This window comes from Aedes albopictus, chromosome 3 (assembly GCF_035046485.1).
Source record: "Aedes albopictus strain Foshan chromosome 3, AalbF5, whole genome shotgun sequence".
NCBI lineage: Eukaryota > Metazoa > Arthropoda > Insecta > Diptera > Culicidae > Aedes > Aedes albopictus.
In genome coordinates, this window is record NC_085138.1 from 69,349,704 (window position 1) to 69,356,879 (window position 7,176).

Consider the following 7,176-nt stretch of genomic DNA (forward strand, 5'->3'; position numbering starts at 1 on the left):
CCAGATGTCAAAAAAACAGAGTGAGCAGGCAGGACGACGTTTGCCGGGACTGCTAGTTTCAAATATAAATCATTAAAAAGCCTTATATGTCATGCTTCCTTGTAAATCGAAAAAAAAAATTGCCTAAAGATTCGCAGAACTTAACACAAATTTCAGATTTCTGGAGGATTGCATTGCAAAACTTTTAAATTTGTTAAATAAAGTACGTAGACTACCAAATTTTAGGGAAAATAGCTACATAAATTGATTGTTTAAAAGCTGTCAGAAAGGCTGACAGTGACGGTGAGGGGTCATGTTTTTGTATTCGAAAAAAAACTGAACTCAACTCAACTTAGCAACTCAAAAAAGGCAGTTTTCAGAATCATGCATGAAATCAACACATAAATTGTCGCAGGTTTTTTTTACGATGAGTAGCTAAATCAGCCTAGAGATGGAAATCTCAATTATAGAGACAAACAAACAAGTTATGATAGTGATGTAAGTAGAGATGTCGCCCCGAAACGATAAAGACAGCTCGAAGACCTGGAGATTGAAAGTAATTCTAGATGACAGTATTATGGAAAGAACTCAAAAAAGATTCTTGAAATATTTACTCTGAATTACTAGCTATTGATAAAATCGAAAACTAAGCAGAATCATAAAAAGTCCAAATAACAATTTGAAAGTCTTTACAAAAATTTTAAAAACTCCGGAATTTTCAAAATTTTGTAAAAATTTAAATGTTTCATGAGGATATTAGTAGTTCCGGAAAACATTCGTAGACTTTGAAACATTTACTTTTCAGTTGAAAATTTAGAAGAAGAAAAACCTTTTTAATGACTTTCTTTTGAAGTCGAGTTTGAAGTCTTCCTCAAAAAGGCAAGAAATTGGTATAGAATCTATAGAATACAAAAAAGGGATTGAGGTGCCACTAAACAATATAAAACAACTAATAATATATTCTGCCTTCGTTAATAAGAGTTTGTTCTTTGCGTTTTGGCTCAAGACTCTGCGGCGCACCTGAGAGATGTTCACGGCGCACCAGGGCGCCGCGGCGCACAGTTTGGGAAGCGCTGGACTACATAGATGAATTTCGTCTTCGGCAAGGTTGATCAGGACATCAATAGCTATCCTATAGTGAACTAGTTGGTTCTAGGTTTATCCGTTAGGTAGCGCTAGTGAGTCATAAACAATATAAACCTCAATAGCTATCCGATAGTGAACTAGTTAGTTCTTGGTTTATTCGCTAGGTGGCGCTAATGAATCCTGAAAATATTATACCTCTGTATCTCGAGACTCCGACTACATAGAAGAATTTCGTCTTCGGCAAGGTTGATCAGGACATCAACAGCTATCCGATAATGAACTAGTCGGTTCCAGGTTTATCCGCTAGGTGGCGCTAGTGAGTCCTGAAAAATTTAAACCTCTGTATCTCGAGAATGCGACTACATAGAAGAATTTCGTCTTCGGCAAGGTTGATCAGGACATCAATAGCTATCCGATAGTGAACTAGTTGGTTCTAGGTTTATCCATTAGGTAGCGCTAGTGAGTCATAAACAATTTAAACCTCTGTATCTCGAGAATCCGACTACATAGAAGAATTTCGCCTTCGGCAAGGTTGATCAGGATATCAACAGCTGACCGATAGTGAGATAGTTGGTTCTGGGTTTTTTTTTTTCCGTTAGGTGGCGCTTGTGAGTCCTAAAAAATTAAACCTCTGTATCTCGAGAATCTGACAACAAATAAAAAATTTGTCTTCAGCAAAGTTGATCAAGACATCAAGAGCTACCCGATAATGAACTAGTTGGTTCCAGGTTTATCCGCTAGGTGGCGCTAGTGAGTCCTGAAAAATTGAAACCTCCGTATCTCGAGAATGCAACTACATAGAAGAATTTCGTCTTCGGCAAGCTTGATCAGGACATCAACAGCCATCCGATAGTGAGATAGTTGGTTCTGGGTTTATCCGTTAGGTAGCGCTAATGAGTCATAAACAATTTAAACCTCTGTATCTCAAAAATCCGACTACATAGAAGAATTTTGTCTTCGGCAAGGTTGATCAGGACATCAACAGCTATCCGATAATGAACTAGTCGGTTCCAGGTTTATCCGCTAGGTGGCGCTACCCAGACAACCAGTAATCGTATAAGATGTTGCATAGGATGATCAAGTGGAGGCCATATACGTACATGCCTCTATTTAGGCGCATGTAAAATGTACGCATATCACCTCCACTTTTACATCTTATACAACATCTTATACGATCACTGGTTGACTGGGTAGTGAGTCCTGAAAAATTTAAACCTCTGTATCTCGAGAATGCGACTACATAGAAGAATTTCGTCTTCGGCAAGGTTGATCAAGACATCAATAGCTATCCGATAGTGAACTAGTTGGTTCTAGGTTTATCCATTAGGTAGCGCTAGTGAGTCATAAACAATTTAAACCTCTGTATCTCGAAAATGCGACTACATAGAAGAATTTCGCCTTCGGCAAGGTTGATCAGGACATCAACAGCTGACCGATAGTGAGATAGTTGGTTTTGGGTTTTTTCCGTTAGGTGGCGCTTGTGAGTCCTAAAAAATTAAACCTCTGTATCTCAAGAATCTGACAACAAAGAAAAAATTTGTCTTCAGCAAAGTTGATCAAGACATCAAGAGCTACCCGATAATGAACTAGTTGGTTCCAGGTTTATCCGCTAGGTGGCGCTAGTGAGTCCTGAAAAATTGAAACCTCCGTATCTCGAGAATGCAACTACATAGAAGAATTTCGTCTTCGGCAAGCTTGATCAGGACATCAACAGCCATCCGATAGTGAGATAGTTGGTTCTGGGTTTATCCGTTAGGTAGCGCTAATGAGTCATAAACAATTTAAACCTCTGTATCTCAAAAATCCGACTACATAGAAGAATTTTGTCTTCGGCAAGGTTGATCAGGACATCAACAGCTATCCGATAATGAACTAGTCGGTTCCAGGTTTATCCGCTAGGTGGCGCTACCCAGACAACCAGTAATCGTATAAGATGTTGCATAGGATGATCAAGTGGAGGCCATATACGTACATGCCTCTATTTAGGCGCATGTAAAATGTACGCATATCACCTCCACTTTTACATCTTATACAACATCTTATACGATCACTGGTTGACTGGGTAGTGAGTCCTGAAAAATTTAAACCTCTGTATCTCGAGAATGCGACTACATAGAAGAATTTCGTCTTCGGCAAGGTTGATCAAGACATCAATAGCTATCCGATAGTGAACTAGTTGGTTCTAGGTTTATCCATTAGGTAGCGCTAGTGAGTCATAAACAATTTAAACCTCTGTATCTCGAGAATGCGACTACATAGAAGAATTTCGCCTTCGGCAAGGTTGATCAGGACATCAACAGCTGACCGATAGTGAGATAGTTGGTTTTGGGTTTTTTCCGTTAGGTGGCGCTTGTGAGTCCTAAAAAATTAAACCTCTGTATCTCAAGAATCTGACAACAAAGAAAAAATTTGTCTTCAGCAAAGTTGATCAAGACATCAAGAGCTACCCGATAATGAACTAGTTGGTTCCAGGTTTATCCGCTAGGTGGCGCTAGTGAGTCCTGAAAAATTGAAACCTCCGTATCTCGAGAATGCGACTACATAGAAGAATTTCGTCTTCGGCAAGGTTGATCAGGACATCAACAGCCATCCGATAGTGAGATAGTTGGTTCTGGGTTTATCCGTTAGGTAGCGCTAGTGAGTCATAAACAATTTAAACCTCTGTATCTCGAGAATCCGACTACATAGAAGAATTTCGTCTTCGGCAAGGTTGATCAGGACATCAACAGCTATCCGATAGTGAGCTAGTTGGTTCTGGATTTATCCGTTAGGTGGCGCTAGTGAGTCATAAACAATTTAAACCTCTGTATCTCGAGAATCTGACTACATAGAAGAATTTCGTCTTCGGCAAGGTTGATCAGGACATCAACAGCTATTCGATAGTGACCTAGTTGGTTCTGGGTTTATGTGTTGAGTAGCGCTAGTGAGTCATAAACAATTTAAACCTCTGTATCTCGAGAATCCGACTACATAGAAGAATTTTGTCTTCGGCAAGGTTGATCAGGTCATCAACAGCTATCCGATAATGAACTAGTTGGTTCTAGGTTTATCCATTAGGTAGCGCTAGTGAGTCCTAAAAAATTAAACCTCTGTATCTCGAGAATGCGACTACATAGAAGAATTTCGTCTTCGGCAAGGTTGATCAGGGCATCAATAGCTGACCGATAGTGAGATAGTTGGTTCTGGGTTTTCTTCCGTTAGGTGGCGCTAGTGAGTCCTGAAAAAATTAAACCTCTGTATCTCGAGAATCTGACAACAAAGAAAAAAATTGTCTTCAGCAAAGTTGATCAAGACATCAAGAGCTACCCGATAATGAACTAGTTGGTTCCAGGTTTATCCGCTAGGTGGCGCTAGTGAGTCCTGAAAAATTTAAACCTCCGTATTTCCAGAATGCGACTACATAGAAGAATTTCGTCTTCGGCAAGGTTGATCAGGACATCAATAGCTATCCGATAGTGAACTAGTTGGTTCTGGGTTTATCCGCCAGGTAGCGCTAGTGAGTTTTAGAAATTCTTAGCTGCTGAATCTCGAGATTCAGACTACATAGAAAAAATCGTCTTCAGCGAAGTTGATCAGTACATCGAGGGCTAACGGATAGATAACGAGTTCATTCCAGGTTTATCCGCTAGGTGGCGCTAGTGAGCCCTAAAAATTCTGAACTTCTGTATCTCGAGAATCAGACTACGAAGAAGGATTTTGTCGTCGGCAAAGTTGATCAGTACATCAAGGGCTAACGGATAGTGAACTAGTTGGTTCTGGGTTTATCCGGTAGGTAGCGCTAGTGATCTCTAAAAATTCTGAACTTCTGTTTCTCGAGAATTAGACTACATAGAAGAATTTTGACTTCGACAAGGTCGATCAGGACATTAAGAGCTATCTGATAGTGAACTAGTTCGTTGTAGGTTTGTCCGCTAGGGCTCCCAAAATTCTGACCTTATATTGGTAAAGTAGTTTTTACGATAAAATAGAACTACATGGCTACAGATTGATAATACAACAAGCTAGGTATCAAATCCGATGATGAATTGATTGGTTTTATGTTTGCCCGTCAGGCGGCTTCAACGATTCATAGAAATTTTGAACTTATGTATCTCGAAATTAGAACTACATGAAGGACTCTGGTCCATATAACCACAGCTGTAAATTACGTGAGCCGTGAAATACGATCACGCATCAGCAGTGGAAATCGTTTCTACTGTGAGCTCCGGAAGAAGTTGAGATAGATGAGAATGAGATGTGCAGAACGCTAATAAGGTGGTCCTTCATAAAACCATGCTCAAAGGACACTTGCAAACATTTGGAGTTTTCGAATGATGAGTGCTAAGGATAATATTTGGCGCTGTACAAGATAACGGTGTGTGGTGGCAGAGGATGAGCCACGTGCTCGCTAAGCTTTGCGGTTGCCAAAGCCAGAAGGATACGGTGGGCAGCATATACTACTAGAATGCCGAATATATAGAAATGATTAGAATGATGCATATTGCAATGCCTAAAAACTGTTGAAAACTATCCAATGATAAACTACTAGTAAATTTATTTAGTTATTACTAATGTAATCCTTTTCTGGAACATTTCAAACTGTATTTTTTTATTAAGAGAATATCAACTATTCCTTGCATCATGATCAGTAATCCAAAATAGGTTTACATAGCTCATAGAAATAAGGTAGCTGCGCAAAAAAAATAGAAAAATATTTTTTCAACGTTTCACGTACATATGCCCCACTGTGTATAAAAACGAAAATTTCACCGTAGATTTCCGTTTAAATGACAGCAATAATTTTCTTTTATGGGATTGAGGTACTCCAGAAAAAATCAGACGTCTACTGTGATTGTGGCATAATTCGGGCGTTAATGGGTTAACAAAGAGAGCCTCTCAAATGCAGATAGGACTTATTGAAATATTTGGCCTGATATGACGTCATCTGATGTTCATTAATTTTGATTATACCTGAAATAATCAATACACTTTGAGCCATGCAGTTGTTTTGACGTTTATACACGATGGAAACGAAATGGGCAGAAACAAAATAAATCGAGTCGATTTTTCACGCCTAAAATTTATCACTTTTCGTGTGTTCGGTTTATTCTGAGATGCCCTTCTCTTCTCTGGAGTTAGGTTAGATGCCACTTGCATCAGAGACATAAATGCATCACACAACAAACTTTCAATCGACTAACCCTTCAAGTTCTAAAACGATGTTAGAATCACATTCGCTTCCCGTTCGAGACGAGGATTTTTTCTGCGACTTAGATGACTCTTATCATTCTATCTGGTGCTACGCTCCAACTGAAACACAGCCTGTGCTTCTCGCGCAGAAATCTATTATATAAACAATTTTACGTCCTTATACATTGAACAATGTTCTCGTAGTTTATATTTATTCAATTTCAAAACTATAATTTATAAAAAGCCACTTGATGTGTGCAAATGAAGCCATTGCTTAAGGAGTATATCTATTACCAAATTTAATGTACGAGCGGAAGCATACATATGAGCGTTTGCGCTCATAAATTTTTGCACAATGCATAATAGCTCAGTTTGAAGAGTATCGTACGCGAGCATATCTGATCTACGCCTTTTAAATCGAATCACTCATCAGCTGCCCAATAACATAATGATTGCCTCTCGCAGTTAACACTAGTTTACAGCAATTTTGCGTTCGGTAAGCTATGATCGTTTTTCTATTTTTTTTTTTGAATTCAAATTCGGAAAGGAAAAATACAGTACAGCCAGGGCCGGATTTACAAATGTGGGGGCCCTTCATATAGAGGGTATTTTTTTTCCAAAATACGTGGGAAAATCTAAAAAATATGAATCACTCTTACAAATATAATAATGAAGGTATTAATGTCATTGTGGAAGTATCTGAATGTAGAACAATAAGCGTGGAAAAATTATGATATCAACAGAATTTATTCATTACAGATTTAAAATAAAAGAAAGAAACTTATATAAAGTAATAAATGCTTTTCACGAGTGTATTCACGGCATAAGATCCCAGAAGAAATCATGCCAGAGTTCATAGAGAAACTGCAAGAAGAATTAATACCTAGCTGAAATTTTGAAAAAATTTCTCTTAAATTTGTAGTGCAATCGGTGGTGTCGTTA